Raw genomic sequence first — 17,702 nt, forward strand, 5'->3', positions numbered from 1 at the left:
CATTGTGATAACAATAGTGAATATTACATGAGGGTCTTCGTAAAGTCCCCACACACCAATTGTTTTTTTAATTCACCTAAAAAAACTGATAGGTAGTGTGTACATAAGTCTCTGAATCATAATGGTGATAATTTGGGAAGTCTGGGAAACCTGACATGATCGAGAGGAGATGAGTTTAATGACAAACATATGAAAACATCATGTCTGCATAACCTGCGTTTTCTTACATCATAAGACACAATACGTATATCCACATCATTGGTTTTTTCCTTTAAAAAAATTGATTGTTCCATATAAACAGCACATAATTGACAAAGTTGCATCTATTTTTGTAGTAGAGAGACCTTATCATACATACACCCACATATAGACAGGCTTACAGTATATGTGCGGAATATGTTGGCGCTATATAAATAAAGATTATTATTATGTAACCACACAGAGAGTCAGCACTTGTGAGGGAGCCAGCAGGCAGATGCCCCCTTGCCCATCCCAGCCCTGCGGTAATAGTAATACACCCGCCTCCCCAATTGCCATAGACAATAATGATGCACAACTTGGTTCCCCTCCACAGTTATTATGCTCAACAATACTAAAGGTTCATTTAGACGTCTGTGCAATGTATGGCCGTGGGTCTCCTGACTTGAGCATGACGACTTCATAGAAGTTTATGTAGCTCCATGGTGAAGTCCTGGTGATAAGAAACAGGGAAGGGTCGATGCAATATTCCCACCACCTGGTGTAGTTGAGCCGGTCAGGCACAACTGTGATGAGAGAAGTAGCACAATGCTATTCCTTGTATAGACTGCTTCTCCACTGTTGAAGTCAACAGAAGGAGGCAAAAAATGAGGAAAAAAGGCTTTATGATGGCGCTAGGAAGATGTCAGATCGATTTTGAAACACATTGCTATCTTTTAGTATGTTGGTTGTTTTTCTACACCTTCTCATCCTTGTCTTCAGCATGACAGCGCCCACCATAAAGCTTCTTTTCTCATTTTTTACCTCACAATTATAGAAATATATGAGGCTGTCACGCTCCGGTCAGGAGACTCGCGGCCAGTCCATGCATTGTAGTCTGTACTTGGACATTTGAATGAGCTGTAACGAGGTTGTTTTTATCCTCTTTGCTGTAATCTATAGGACACAGTTCAGACTGAACTTTCGTCAGTCCTCATAGCGCAGAGACGCTTAGCACGTGATACCAATAGAGCTCACAGTATTAGAAATATTTATTTTTTCTCCCACCACATATTCAAAAAACCTCACGGAAAAAAGGCGGCCATATTTATCAAAACCAAGATGCTGTTATACTGACTCACTTCTCACGGACAAGCCGTGAGTTAGGATAGTCAAGGAGTTTGAGGTTAAGAGCCAGGAGGGTACATTATAAAAAGAGGGAAGAGACAAAGGCTTAGTCAGGTCACAGTCCAGAGTCAGAATTCCAAGGTCAGCGTGTGTCAAGGCAAAAGGGGTAATACAAACTGGAAGTCAATAGGGAAAGCCAGGGTCCGGCAACAGAAGATCAGAATGTCTGAATTCAGAGCATAAAGTGCAGAGGGAACAGACCACATTGAGCTGAAAGCTACGACCGGCAGCTATCGGGGACTTACAGCTCAGCTAAGTAGCTGGGTAATCACTAGGAACAGGGAACACCTGAAGGAAACTCAGCGCCTCCCAGTCTCAGATTGGACGGCTGAGCTGTCAATAAAAGTACCGACAGCTCAGCAAGTCTCTGAACTAGATTGGATGACTGAGCTGTCACTCACTGCGTCCAAGACACACTGAGCGGTGGAATCGTGACAGACACAATATCAAATACACTGCAGGACACAACAGTCCCCATGATAAAGGCGGAGGCAGCACAGGTGCAAAATAGATGAAACAACCACTCACACTGACGGTTCATGGAAGGGCGGCTGCGTAGTATTATCTGTGTGACTGGCGCCCTATATCGGCCTTATCCATCTGCACTTATAAGTGTGGTACATAGTGTCTGGCCTATAACCTAATAGAGACACTCACCACACACTAAACACTTATAAAGGCTCCATCCTGCAGGGTACAGAAGAGTCCTGCATACACTGAGACCCCTGATCATGTGACCCCTGACTCCTCCCCTCCTGTGACCTCATCACAGGTCCTGTGCGCACAGAACAGCCATTTATGTGGTGGAGGCTCTGCTGGTGGAGGTATGTGGAGATTCCCCATTATTCTTTATATCGCCTCCATACTCCGCAGCGCTGTACACACATTAATATCACCATCCCCATTGGGGCTCACACTCTCTACACTGTGTTCCAAATTATTATGCAAATAATATTTTCTCAGATTTTCCCAAATTACCTATATGAATTGCAGTCATTGTAATTTTCCAGTCAAATAACTATTAGAGTACAATTGAAAGGTTTTTGTACAAACTGCCTATGATAACAGTATATTTTTTAAAAAATAAAAAACTCAAACTGCACTCAAAATGCATGTTCCAAATTATTATGCACAGCAGAGTTTTCAACCTTTTCATTTTAATAAAGAACAAAAAAATGGTCATTTTTGAAATTATAAGCATTAGCAGGTTATTACAAACTGAAATCAAACAGTTTTCAACTCAAAACTTTATTCTAGGTGATGTTACATTTGCACATATGACCCTTTGTTCGAAAGGAGCTTCTGAACTCTCTCGTCCATTGAATTTGTCAGGTTTTGGATGGTTTCTGCTTCAATTGTTTTGCATGAGGACAGAATACCCTCCCAGAGCTGTTGCTTAGATGTGAAGTGCCTCCCGCCATCATAGACACTCCTTTTGATGATGCTCCAGAGGTTCTCAATGGGGTTGAGGTCAGGGGAGCATGGGTGCCACACCATAAGTTTGTCCCCTTTTATGCCAATAGCAGCCAGAGATGCAGATGTGTTATGTGCTGCATGAGAAAGGGCATTATCATGCATGAAATTATCTCGATGGTCCAGATGGATGGAGTGGAGGATGGCTGGTTGATGGACACCCCATGCAAACACGGCTACGGAGCTAACAAGGAGGAGGTGGAGTAATGTTTTGGGCTGGAATCATGGGGAGAGAGATTGTTGGCCCTTTTAGGATCCCTGAAGGGGCAAAGATGAACTCCATAATGTATGTTGAGTTTCTCATACAGCACTTCCTGCCATGGTTCAAGAAGAAGAACCGTGCATTCCGCAGCAAGATCATTTTCATGCATGATAATGCCCCGTCTCATGCTGCACATAACACATCTGCATCTCTGGCTGCTATGGGCATAAAAGGAGACAAACTTATGGTGTGGCCCCCATGCTCCCCTGACCTGAACCCCATTGAGAACCTCTGGAGCATCATCAAAAGGAGTGTCTATGATGGCGGGAGGCACTTCACATCTAAGCAACAGCTCTGGGAGGGTATTCTGTCCTCATGCAAAACAATTGAAGCAGAAACCATCCAAAACCTGACAAATTCAATCGACGAGAGAGTTCAGAAGCTCCTTTCGGACAAGGGGTCCTATGTGCAAATGTAACATCACCTAGAATAAAGTTTTGAGTTGAAAACTGTTTGATTTCAGTTTGTAATAACCTGCTAATGCTTATAATTGTAAAAATGACAATTTTTTTGTTCTTTATTAAAATGAAAAGGTTGAAAACTCTGCTGTGCATAATAATTTGGAACATGCATTTTGAGTGCAGTTTGAGTGTTTTATTTTTTTAAAAATATACTGTTATCATAGGCAGTTTGTACAAAAACCTTTCAATTGTACTCTAATAGTTATTTGACTGGAAAATTACAATGACTGCAATTCATATAGGTAATTTGGGAAAATCTGAGAAAATATTATTTGCATAATAATTTGGAACACAGTGTATAGACTTTATTCACACATTGCAATTGCATTTTGCAGCTACAAAAACTATTAGATTTCTACATTTGTGTGACCTCCCAACTGTCAGGAAATATAAAGAGGGATAGATTGTACATCATGACATCTTAGGCCACGTCCATAACCATTCCTCTAATCCCTAACACCACCCATTACCATTTAATTCTACCCTGAACACATAAAGTAAATGGACGACCCCTTTACACTTAGGCCGTCTCCTCGGTGTTCCTTTCTATCCTCAGACCATCTCCTCTGCATTTCTTGTCGGTCTTCTCAGCGCTCCTCTTTACTCTCAGGCCATCTCCTCAGCGCTCCTCTTTACTCTCAGGCCATCTCCTCAGCGCTCCTCTTTACTCTCAGGCCATCTCCTCAGCGCTCCTCTTTACTCTCAGGCCATCTGCTCAGCTCTCCTCTTTACTCTCAGGCCATCTCCTCAGCGCTCCTCTTTACTCTCAGGTCATCTCCTCAGCGCTCCTCTTTACTCTCAGGCCATCTCCTCAGCGCTCCTCTTTACTCTCAGGCCATCTCCTCAGCGCTCCTCTTTACTCTCAGGCCATCTCCTCAGCGCTCCTCTTTACTCTCAGGCCATCTCCTCAGCGCTCCTCTTTACTCTCAGGCCGTCTCCTCAGCGCTCCTCTTTACTCTCAGGCTGTCTCCTCAGCGCTCCTCTTTACTCTCAGGCTGTCTCCTCAGCGCTTCTCTTTACTCTCAGGCCATCTCCTTAGCACTCCTCTTTACTCTCAGGCCATCTCCTTAGCACTCCTCTTTACTCTCAGGCCATCTCCTCAGCGCACCTCTTTACTATCAGGCCATCTCCTTAGCTCTCCTCTTGACTATCAGGCCATCTCCTTAGCGCTCCTCTTTACTCAGGCCATCTCCTCAGCTCTCTCCTTTACTCTCAGGCCATCTCCTCAGCACTCCTCTTTACTCAGGCCATCTCCTCAGCGCTCCTATTTACTCTCAGGCCATCTCCTCGGGACTCCTCTCTGGCCTCAGTCTGTCTCATCGCTTTTCTATGCTCCCAGGCAGTCTCCTCAGTGCATCTCTCTACACATAGGCTGTCTCCTCAGTGTTTCTCTCTGCTCTCAAGCTGCCTCTTTTGCACTCATCTCTAACCTCAGGCTGTCTCCTTAGCACTCATCTCTTCCTTCAGGCTGTCTCCTGAGTGCTTCTCTCTATCCTCAGGCTGTCTCCTCAACGCTCCTCTTTACCCTCAGGTCATCTCCTCAGCACTCCTTTCTACCCTCAGGTCATCTCTTCAGCGCTCCTCTCTGCTTTCAGAACCTCTACTCAGTGCTCTGCTCTCAGTCTCTCTCCTCAGCGCTCCTTTCTACCCTCAGGTCATCTCTTCAGCGCTCCTCTCTGCTTTCAGAACCTCTACTCAGTGTTCTGCTCTCAGTCTCTCTCCTCAGCGCTCCTTTCTACCCTCAGGTCATCTCTTCAGCTCTCCTCTCTGCTTTCAGAACCTCTACTCAGTGCTCTGCTCTCAGGCTCCCCTGCACCAGCGCCGGCTCTGCTGCTGCTGCTTGGGTCTTCTTTATAGGCTGCAGTGGTGATGTTATGCCTTTAGCGTGTGTGACAACTGCAGCCAGTCAGCGATCTAATGCGCTACAGGTATGATGTCACCAGGGCTGAAAATTTAGTATCTAACAATTTTTTCGTGTCGCCATTTTCTGAGACCCGTAACTATTTTCATTCTTCCATCGATGGACCGGTTTCAATGATTATTTCTTGTTTTCTTCTTTTTGTTGATACAATTTTGGAGGAAATATGACATTTTAATAGCTTTTTATTACATTTTTATGTGGAATTGTGGTGATCAAAAACATTATTCCTAGTTTTTCGATTGATACCATATGCAAAAAAATATTTCAAAATGTTATTAATTCAGGCAGTTATGTACATGGCAATACCGAATATTTTTTTTAATGTACTGGGTAGCACGGTGGCTCAGTGGTTAGCACTGCAGCCTTGCAGTGCTGGGGTCCTGGGTTCAAATCCCACCAAGGACAAGATCTGCAAGGAGTTTGTATGTTCTCTCCATGTTTGCGTGGGTTTCCTCCGGGTTCTCCTGTTTCCTCCCACACTCCAAAGACATACTGATAGGGAATTTAGATTGTGAGCCCTGATGGGGACAGCAATAATTATGTATGTAAAGCTCTGCGGAATATGTTAGCGCTATATAAAAATAAAGATTATTATTATGTATTACATTTTGCTATTTACTTTGGGGGGGGGAGCGGAATCATATAAACATTTATTGTTTGTGTTTTTTTATATTTTGTCCTTGTTGAAAAAGCTAAACGCGAAACGCTCGTCCAAGGGTGTCTCCTAGGGGGGAGAACCACAAACAGAGTGGGTGAGTCTTTGTAATATAACTTATATTGAAAAGAAGCACGTAGTTGCACAGTTATATGGCCCTTCACTTATTTCCTATGCTGATGGCAGGGACTAATATTTGCTTGTAGGGTTGTATTAATAACTTACATACATATATGAAATGATGAGTATGATTAACTGACTCACTACATCATATGTGGTATCCCTTACCTTGCAGAGACTATACACTGAGTCTCTTCAATTACACCTCTATTTTTAATAATTTTTTGTATTGTGTATATCTAATAAAGTTATTGTGATTTTACTAAAGCGTATGACTCCGATTGGTGCTTGTAGGTTTTATGATAGGGAATTTAGATTGTGAGCCCTGATGGGGACAGCAATAATTATGTATGTAAAGCGCTGCGGAATATGTTAGCACTATATAAAAATAAAGATTATTATTATTTATTATTATGTATTACATTTTGCTATTTGGGGGGAAGGGGAATCATATAAACATTTATTGTTTGTGTTTTTTTATATATTTTGTCATATATATACAGTACAGACCAAAAGTTTGGACACAGTCCGAAAAATTGGGCAAACTTTGAAAGTGTCCCCAAGTGCAGTTGCAAAAACCATCAAGCGCTACTAAGAAACTGGCTCACATGAGGACCGCCCCAGGAAAGGAAGACCAAGAGTCACCTCTGCTTCTGAGGATAAGTTTATCCGAGTCACCAGCCTCAGAAATCGCAGGTTAACAGCAGCTCAGATTAGAGACCAGGTCAATGCCACACAGAGTTCTAGCAGCAGACACATCTCTACAACAACTGTTAAGAGGAGACTTTGTGCAGCAGGCCTTCATGGTAAAATAGCTGCTAGAAAACCACTGCTAAGGACAGGAAACAAGCAGAAGAGACTTGTTTGGGCTAAAGAACACAAGGAATGGACATTAGACCAGTGGAAATCTGTGCTTTGGTCTGATGAGTCCCAATTTGAGATCTTTGGTTCCAACCACCGTGTCTTTGTGCGACGTAGAAAAGGTGAACGGATGGACTCTACATGCCTGGTTCCCACCGTGAAGCATGGAGGAGCAGGTGTGATGGTGTGGGGGTGCTTTGCTGGTGACACTGTTGGGGATTTATTCAAAATTGAAGGCATACTGAACCAGCATGGCTACCACAGCATCTTGCAGCGGCATGCTATTCCATCCGGTTTGCGTTTAGTTGGACCTTCATTTATTTTTCAACAGGACAATGACCCCAAACACACCTCCAGGCTATGTAAGGGCTATTTGACCAAGAGGGAGAGTGATGGGGTGCTACGCCAGATGACCTGGCCTCCACAGTCACCAGACCTGAACCCAATCAAGATGGTTTGGGGTGAGCTGGACCGCAGAGTGAAGGCAAAAGGGCCAACAAGTGCTAAGCATCTCTGTGAACTGCGTCAAGATTGTTGGAAGACCATTTCCGGTGACTACCTCTTGAAGCTCATCAAGAGAATGCCAAGAGTGTGCAAAGCAGTCATCAAAGCAAAAGGTGGCTACTTTGAAGAACCTAGAATATAAGACATACTGTATTTTCAGTTGTTTCACACTTTTTTGTTAAGTATATAATTCCACATGTGTTAATTCATAGTTTTGATGCCTTCAGTGTGAATGTACAATTTTTATAGTCAGGAAAATACAGAAAAATCTTGAAATGAGAAGGTGTGTCCAAACTTTTGGTCTGTACTGTAAATATATATATATATATATATATATAAAATGGGCAGAGGAAGGGGAGAGTAGGTAAGGTTGCAGCTGGACAGGTTGTGGACGGGTGGTATGTGTCCCCGAGGTGCCAAGCTTCGGTGATGTAGGACTCTGAGAAGCAGGCTCCAGCACACATAGTGCTGAGAGTTAGTTAATGGGCCCAGATTAAAGGGCTGGGTTTTACGAGTATCTGAAAGAGCTGGGGGGATCAGCTGCTCACTTACCTCCAGTCCAGGTCTTGGAAGGCCTGATTTAAGACAGCTGCGCCTGTCTCAGTCTGTCTGTGTGTTGTTCAAGGTGAGCTAGCCTTGCATGTGCTGCTCAGAGTCTGCTGGAGGCAGAGAAAGGCATCTGCATTTAAACGGCTGAGGCCGTGCTCTATATGGACCTGCTATTTTATGTTTTGTTCTGTTATACCTTTTTGGAACCTGAAAGAGGCTGTGATATTTTTGTCTCCTGCCTGGTTTATGGACATTTAATAAACCACCAGTTTGTTTCAACCTACGGACTGCATCCCTGTGTGAACCAGCGCCTACCACAGAGCTGACCCCTCACAATAAATAAATATATATTATTTATTTTTATTTTTTTCATTACTCTCCTTAGGTGTCCTGCCAATTTTTCCGCACTTCCACATAGTGCTATAACCATCTATAGTGCTCTATAAAGTATTAGTCCCCCCCCCCCCCTTCATTGCCATATACAGTAATGTTCCTCATCTTTGTTACCCCATAGTGTTAGTGCCCCACACCACTAATAGGGTTCTTCTCCTCTTTTGCTATAATCTACAGCAGGGTTCCCCAACTCCAGTCCTCAAGGCCCACCAACAGGTCATGTTTTCAGGATTTCCTTAGTATTGCACAGGTGATGTAACTATTGCCTGTGCTGATGATGGAATTATCACCTGGGTAATACTAAGGAAATCCTGAAAACATGACCTGTTGGTGGGCCTTGAGGACTGGAGTTGGGGAACCCTGATCTACAGGATGTGGTTGTAATCATTTATTTTTTGTAACACCTGAGCATTCACTGCACCCTGCTAGGTGCCACCATGCCAGTGTTTCTTTTTGTATTATCATAAAAAAACAGTGCACCCCTAATACACATTGAAATAACTGAGAGATTTAAACTTGCTTATAACATATCATAATCACAATGGAGACAAGCCTCAGAATATTGCCCAACTATTTTCACTTTTTGGCTTTGTCAGGGGTGAGATGTGGAATCCACGTTCTGTGGATTGAAGGATGATTCCTGAACATTGCACCCATAGCTTATAGCAGGTGAGAATAAAAAATAGTTTTCTTGATCACTTTGAAACATACACTGTGGGCGCAATTATTAGGCAATTGAATATTTTGACTGTATCATCATTTTTATACAGATTTTCCAAATACAAGCTGTATAAATGTAAATGTTTAGTAGATGACATAGATCAGGTGATGTGTATTTTGTAATGAGGGGTGTGTTGCCTATGGATATTGAAACCCTTTATCAGGGGGGTACAATTATTAGGCAGCTTATTTTTCTCAGGCAAAATGGGCCAAAAAGAGTTTTAACTGACTATAAAAACTCAAAAATGGTTAAATCTTACAGAGGGATGCAGCACTCCTTAAATTGCTCAGATATTGGGTGTGATCACAGAACCTTCAAATGTATATAGGGTCACAAAAGAAAAAAAAAAGAATAGCATTAACTGCAAAAGATTTCAGAAGACTCAAATGTGAAGCAACCAGGAAGATATTATCCTCCAGTGCTGTCATATTCCAGAACTGCAGCCTCCCTGGAGGCCCAGAAGTACAAAGTGTTCAGTGCTCAGAGACAAGGACGAGGCTGAATACCGACCACCACTGAATAAGACACAAGAAATATCGGAAGACAGATTTTTCAAAGGTTTTATGGACTTATGAGAGTGACTTTTGACGGACCAGATGGATGGGCCCGTGGCTGGATCAGTAATGGGCACAGACCTCGACTTCGACTCAGATGCTACCGAGGTGGAGGTGGGAACTGCTATGGGCTGGTATTATTACACATGAGCTAGTTGGACCTTTTCAAGTTGAAGATAGATGCAGAATCAACTCCCAAACCTTCTGCCAGTTTTTAGAAGACACTTTCTTTAAACTGAGGTACAGAAAAAATCTACATCTTTAAAAAAAAAACCGGATTGTTCTGCAGGACAATGCTCAATCACAGCATCGAAGTCTTCACTGCTCAGTACCCGGAAAGGTCTTAAAGATGAAAGACTAATGACATGACTTTTTCCTCTCTGGACCTAAACCTTAGAGAGAACTTTCGAGCTTTTCTTAAACTCGAGATTTATGGTGAAGGAGAACAGTCCCCTCTCTGATCAGTGTCTGGGACTATGGTTGGTGCTGCCCACAAAGATGAACGTCAACAAAGTAAGAAACTAATGGACTCCATGGATGGATGGCTTATCACTGGTGTTGAGAAGAATGGTGGCTATATTGGTCACTGATATATATTTATTAAATGTCAGAAATGTATACTATAACAGATGAAAATAAACAATTAAGATGGAAAATTTACATTTTTCATATAGTTGCATAGTAATTCTGGACACAGAGATATTCTGCTAAGACAACACCTCACTTTTACTTTCTTAAATATTCACGTTTCAGGTTTATTACCCTTTGGATTGACCAACAATACTGGAGATGTTAAGGCTGTGTGCCCACAATGCGTTTTTTAAGCGTTTCCGCAGTGGCAAAAACGCTGCAGAAACGCTTAAAAAACGCCTGCCATGTTCCCCAATGATAATCTGCATGTGCTGTGCACATGCTGCGGAAATTTCCGCTGCGGATTATCATTGCGGAATAAAATGCAGCACTACCAATTATTTTGTGGAAGTGCTGCGTTTTCGCCGCCATTAACTTGCATTAGAACGCATGGATTCCGCTTCATTAGATAAGCACATGCGGAATACATGCGTTCAATATGCGGATGGTACCCGGGTGTGGAGGACAGGAGACCTGTGAAAAAAAGAATAAAATAAAAAATAAATGTTATACTTACTTTCTGACAGCCCCCGCTGCGCTCGTCCTCCCATGCCGGCAACTCGCGGTGGACTGGAGGACCTGCGCTGACGTCATAGTCATGTGATGGCAGGGCCTTCAGTGCAGTGTACCGCGATCTGCCTGCAGCCATGACGGAGCGAAGCAAGACTCCGGGGGCCATCAGAAGGTAAGTATAGATTTATTTTTTTATTTTAAACATTCTTTCGGTCACATTATATAAATCCATACTGTTTGCATGGATTTATATAGTGTGACCAAGTTGTCAAGCACTTTCCAAGCGATGCTAAAATCGCTTGGAAAGCGCTTGACAACCCGCATGCGGAAATGCAAGTGAAGAACGCTTCACATCTGCATGTCCCTGGCAGGAAAAACGCATGTACAATCCGCATGTACAATCCGCATGTACAATCCGCATGTGCAATCCGCATGTACAATCCACATGCGTTTTTTCTGCCAGGGAGATGCAGAAACGCTCAGGAAAAATCCGGAGCATTTCTGCATCGTGGGCACATAGCCTAAATAATAAAAGTAACGATCAAAAATAGAAATTGCCTAATAATTGTGCACACATCGTAGAGTAGCCGGTGGAGATAGAAGCACTTTCCAGAACTTATCGTGGAGTGGTCAGATGTATACAAATAAACCATTAACATGTTTTATTGGCTGTACAAAGACTGTTGCGTTCTTTATATTGTTAAATTACCTGAATTATTTTATAACTTCCGTAATTCCAACTGATAGCACATCGGTATCTCTGTATGACCTGAAGATGTATGAAGAGCTCTACCACATTATTGCTTTATACCGGCATCACAATGCTATTAATTTTTTTTATTACACAGAATTTTAGATATTTTACACCAACTCATCTAAAATCCCCACAATATGAGATACTAATAATTTATGTATATAATTTTCCTAGAGAAGAATGGATAGAGACAGAAAGAAGATGGCGGAGAGGATATTACACCTCACCCTAGAGATCCTCTTCCGGCTTACTGGAGAGGTGAGAGATTCTGATGACGTCACATTACATCATTCTCATCTATGGGAATAACAGATGGACAGAACTGGAGAGGTGAGGACTCTGGAAATGTCTGTAGTGAGATTTATTAATGTGTCTCTCCATAACCAGGATTACACAGTAGTGAAGAAGACCCCTAGTGAGCGCTGTCAGGACCCTGTGTCTGAGGGATGGAGAAGACCACTGAGCCCAATCACAGGCCTCCATCTTGCCCCCTGATACATGAGGACATCAATGACCAGAAGATCCTAGAACTCACCTACAAGATGATTGAGCTGCTGACTGAAGAGGTGACACTGCTGGGAATGCTGGGACATTATACAGTAACGTTATGGAGCGATCGGGGGGATAATATCATTGTATGTGTCAGGTTCCCATAAGGTGTCAGGATGTTGCTGTCTATTTCTCCATGGAGGAGTGGGAGTATTTAGAAGAACACAAATATCTGTACAAGGACGTCATGATGGAGGTTCCCCAGCCCCTCACATCACCAGGTAATAGACAGGACTAAATTCACACGTCCTATAATTATCTGTATGTAAAGAATGAATTCAGTCCCTGTATGTGTTTCCTCCAGATCTATCCAGTAAGAGGACAACACCAGAGAGATGTCCCCGTCCTCTTCTTCCACAGGACTGTAAACAAGAAGATCCCAATGTTCCTCAGGATCATCAGGTAGATGGAGAGAAGGTGTCATGAGATCTCCCCTATGATGTGTAGATGGCTGTGAAGGTCTTGTGTTCAGTTTTTGTTTTATCCTCCTGTATTATATGTTTTATACTTGTGTACTGAGAATGGTGGAGATGGCAGGATTAGAGCTGATCATAGATGTGACTTCTCCGTCTGTGACTTTTACAATATTTGTTTTAGGGTGAAGATCTGACCCATATTAATACTACAGAGACATATGTGAGGGGGGATGAGTGGTGTAAAGAGGAGATTCCTACATATGACTACCCAGGTGAGTAGTGACCACTAAATGCAGAGAAGTCACAGATTCTTCTCAGTCACCGGCTGTGGCTGCTTTATCACTGGTGTAGTCCAGCCATGTTATAATCGTGTGATCACCATTTTACCTCTAGACCACAACATTTTCCGCCATCCAAAAATGTTCACATTACTTTGTGTAATTGTGAAAGAACTTTTCTGTAGAACTTCAAACCTGGAAGATCCACCTACCCCCTGGGATTAGGAGACGCTGACCTTTACCTGCCCAGATCTGTAAACTACAAAGCCAAATGACAGCGTACGCAGAATGTGCTGACAAGTGAGAAAATCACTTGAAGAAAAATTATGATGGACCTGTAAGAGAGAGTGGAGAGTAATGATGCTGTTGGCTTCCTAGAACCCTGATATCTTATTGGATGAATCTCCCTTCTCTCCCTTCTGTGCTGCTGAATGTGCTCATATGGTCCCTTCAAGACCAGGTCCAGTCTTTCTGGCCAAACTTCACTTTTATTATCGACAACATTAAATGTGCAGTGAGGCTAATTGTGACTTTCTGTCCAATAACAACAGCGTTTCCCTTTATCCTGACTTTTCAATCTCTTTTCAAACCAACTAACTTCAAACAGGATTGCGATAACCTACACAAAAAACATTACACCTGTGCCATGATATATCTCTAAGCTGTGCGTGGTTGATGGCTGTAATATACATTTATTCACGTCTGCAGGAGATGTGCTGGCTCCAGCCCTGGTTTCATGGATTCACTCCACGTCATAAATTCCATTATGTTTTCGATCCTAAGGAATTCAGATTACTGCACAATCTCTCCTGAAATGGGGGCGCTAATACTTTCTCTACTCTTCTGCTCAGGACTCATATGAGCTCCAATGGTCCACCATAAATGAGTACGACTCCGATTCAGTGTTGGAGCTCTTCCCTGATAAATGCGTTGTTGTTTGGTATGTAACATGTCTTTTATTCTGTATTTTTTTCCAGGTTCGTTTTGTATGATAGCTTTATTGTGGTGGGATTGGCCTGACTCACTTATGTGACTCTGTAACTCCCTGGTAGTCTTTAAAAGTAGGTCTTCATTACGTCTTCCCAATGCCCGAGGTCTAAATTTAAGACACCTCAGCTCTGCACTATTATGAAAAGTTCTCTTTCAATGTCTAATATTTTTTCTTGAAAGTCATCTGACAGAAATATTGGCCCTTATCATAGTTTAAATAACGAAGAACCACCGAGTCCCATACTCCAATTACCCCAGAGAGGTTTCACCACTAGTTACTCATTTAATACTGATGAAGACTGTTAAGTTGGATCATTTCAGTAGATGTGTTATTGTCTATACTCAGTTTTTGACTTCAGTAGTTAGTGCCCAAAATACTCTGATTTAACCTCTTCCCGCAGCCAGTTTTATGTTCTCAATCAGGCCCCGTTATGTAAATCTGATGTGTGTCACTTTATGTGGTGATAAGTGTTGGAATTCTTCACAAAGGATAATGGGAAACAAATGGAGCTTACAAATTATTTTCCAACTACTCTTGAATCCGACAATCCCCTATATACGGTTGTACACTACTGTCTGGGCACATGGCAGGTTAAGAAGGGGAGGAGCGACATTTAGCTATTTGAATGCAGATCTTGCTGGAATAGTTTGCAGACACAATGTATTGGGGGCACTGTTCATGGTCACCTGGCAGCTCAAAAGATGGTCACCACAAACAAACTTGGTGCTATATACCCCATTTTCCAGATCCCAGGGATTGCCTTGCTCATCACCCTTTAACCCCAAGAAGAATAGTCAGGTAGCCGGGTCATAACCAGGAGGACAGAGAAAATACTAAATCAGAAGTCACAAGTGTAGTCAGTAAACGGGCCGAGGTCACAACAGGAAACAAATACACAAGAAGGGAGCTGAGCACAGAGGACTGAACCAGAGGAGAACAAGGCTGTATCTGGCAGCTTCCGGCAATATGCTTCCAGCTTTAGTAGGGTGTGGTGCTTTCCAGATGGCTGAAGCAAGGAGCAGATTACTCCAGCTGGACAGCGCACACGAGGCTCCGCTCTGTACACATCGTAAACACACGGCTCCGCTCTGTACACGTCGTACACACGACTCCGATCCGTACACCTCGTACACACGTAGCTCCGCTCCGTACACCTCGTACAAACGCAGCTCTGCTCCGTACACATCGTACACACACGGCTCTGCTCCATACACACACGGCTCTGCTCCACTTAGAACACCACTTGAAGGCATTCTGCTCCGTCACCTCGTACACACATGACTCCGCTCCATACACCTCGTACACTCATGACTCTGCTCCGTACACACGCAACTTTGCTCCGTACACCTCGTACACGCGCGGTTCCGCTCCGTACACCTCATACACACACGGCACTGCTCCGTACACACATGGCTCCGCTCCGTACACTTCGTACACACATGACTCTGCTCGGTACACGCATAACTTTTCTCCGTACACCTCGTACACACGCGGCTCCGCTCCATACACACACGGCTGCGCTCCGTACACCTTGTACACGCACGGCTCTGCTGTGTACACCTCGTACACGCGCGGCTCCGCTCCGTACGCCTCGTACACACGCGGCTCCGCACGCCTCATACACACGCGGCTCCGCACGCTTCGTACACGCGCGGCTCCGCTCCCTACGCCTCGTACACAAATGGCACTGCTCCGTACACACACGGCTTCGCTCCGTACACTTCGAACACACATGACTGCTCCGTACACGCATAACTTTTCTCCGTACACCTTGTACACACGCGGCTCCGTTTCATACACACACGGCTCCGCTCCGTACCCCTCGTACACGCGCGGCTCCGCTGTGTACACCTCGTACACGCGTGGCTCCGCTCCGTACTCCTCGTACATGCGCGGCTCCGCTCCATACGCCTCGTACACGCGCGGCTCCGCTCCGTACGCCTCGTACATGCGCGACTCCGTTCTCTACGCCTCGTACACGAGCGGCTCTGCACGCCTCGTACATGCACGGCTCCGCTCCATACGCCTCGTACACACGCGGCTCCGCTCCATACGCCTCGTACACGCGCGGCTCCGTTCTCTAAGCCTCGTACACGAGCGGCTCTGCACGTCTCGTACATGCACGGCTCCGCTCCGTAAGCCTCGTACACGCGCGGCTCCGCTCCCTACGCCTCGTACACACGCGGCTCCGCTCCGTACACCTCGTACACACGCGGCTCCGCTCCGTGCACCTCGTACACACGCGGCTCCGCTCCGTACACCTCGTACACACACGGCTCTGCTCCGTACACCTCGTACACGCGCGGCTCCGCTCCGTACGCCTCGTACACACACGGCTCTGCTCCGTACACCTCGTACACACACGGCTCTGCTCCGTACGCCTCGTACACGCGCGGCTCCGCTCCGTACACCTCGTAGACGCGCGGCTCCGCTCCGTACACCTCGTAGACGCGCGGCTCTGCTCCGTACACCTCGTAGACGCGCGGCTCTGCTCCGTACACCTCGTACACGCGCGGCTCTGCTCCGTACACCTCGTACACGCGCGGCTCTGCTCCGTACACCTCGTACACGCGCGGCTCTGCTCCGTACACCTCGTACACACGCGGCTCCGCTCCGTACACCTCGTACACACGCGGCTCCGCTCCGTACACCTCGTACACACGCGGCTCTGCTACATCCACACTGTAAACCCCTCCTGACCCCACACATAAACTTCAGCTCATCCAGCACCATGACAACCAGCACAGCAGAGTCCTGCATCCACTGAGGCCCCTGATCATGTGACCCCTGACTCCTCCCCTCCTGTGACCTCATCACAGCTCCTGTGCGCACAGAGCAGCCATATATGTGGTGGCGGCTCTGCAGGTGGAGGTATGTGGAGATTCCCTGTTATTCTCTATTATTTCTTCCTCTTCCTTCTATGTCGCCTCCATACTCCGCAGCGCTGTACACACATTATTATCACCGTCCCCATCGGGCCTCAGTCTCCCCTTAGTCTTTCTTCACACGTGTTCACATTTGCCGCCTTCTCCATCTGTGTAATGATGTTTTTCATCCATTTTTAGGAATATTTAACCCCTTGGCATCTGGCGATTTAAAGTTTTTGTGCTTTAGAACTAAATTCACTTTAAAATGTACTAAAAAAAGAGAAAATCCTTCATGAAATGTCCGGTGTGAATGAGCAGCGATGTGATCCTCCCGGTCGGTGCGATACCAAAATGAAGAAGAATTTATTATTATTTAGTGGTTAAAGTAAAATTCTGAATTTGGGGAAGAAGAGGAAGGATTTATAATGCTTGTTGTTTTATATATATTTTATATTTTTATAGATTTTCAGTTATTCCCCATTCGGCCCCTGCGCATGTTTCCCCTCCCCCACCCCCACCCCTCCATAGTGCTGTAACCATCCATGGTGGCCTAGATCCAGGGGCTAGCGGGCACATTATATCCCGGGGTTACAAGCCCTAGCCCATGAGAAGCGGCCCGTCCCTAATGGCCTCCATCCACATTGGACTATAGTCAGGTGAATCGATGGGCTCCGCCAGCAGTCTAATGTGTATGGGCGCTTTCCTATTGTTATGAAGAAGATGATGTTGGAGAGAAAAGGATCCGAAGCTTTGGATTTCCGGAGGCCGATTCTTTTGTTCTCAGGGAGATAAGCGAATGCCGGAGCAGCTCTCTCATAGAGAACACAGAAGCTCGGAGCAGAGACCAATGTTCTAGTGTATGGGG

The 17,702-nt window shown here is 44.8% G+C and overlaps 1 long non-coding RNA gene across 1 annotated transcript; it reads left to right on the plus strand.

Annotated features, from left to right (window-relative positions):
* The first annotated feature begins 6,172 nt into the window (after nucleotides 1-6,172).
* On the plus strand, nucleotides 6,173-12,254 carry LOC141220362 (uncharacterized). The gene is made up of 3 exons (XR_012288664.1): nucleotides 6,173-6,234; nucleotides 11,911-11,994; nucleotides 12,124-12,254. It is a non-coding gene; the product is annotated as an uncharacterized lncRNA (long non-coding RNA).
* The last annotated feature ends 5,448 nt before the right edge of the window (nucleotides 12,255-17,702 follow it).

Source organism: Phyllobates terribilis, unplaced genomic scaffold (assembly GCF_046119375.1).
Source record: "Phyllobates terribilis strain yellow unplaced genomic scaffold, ASM4611937v1 Scaffold_285__1_contigs__length_2463970, whole genome shotgun sequence".
Lineage (NCBI taxonomy): Eukaryota > Metazoa > Chordata > Amphibia > Anura > Dendrobatidae > Phyllobates > Phyllobates terribilis.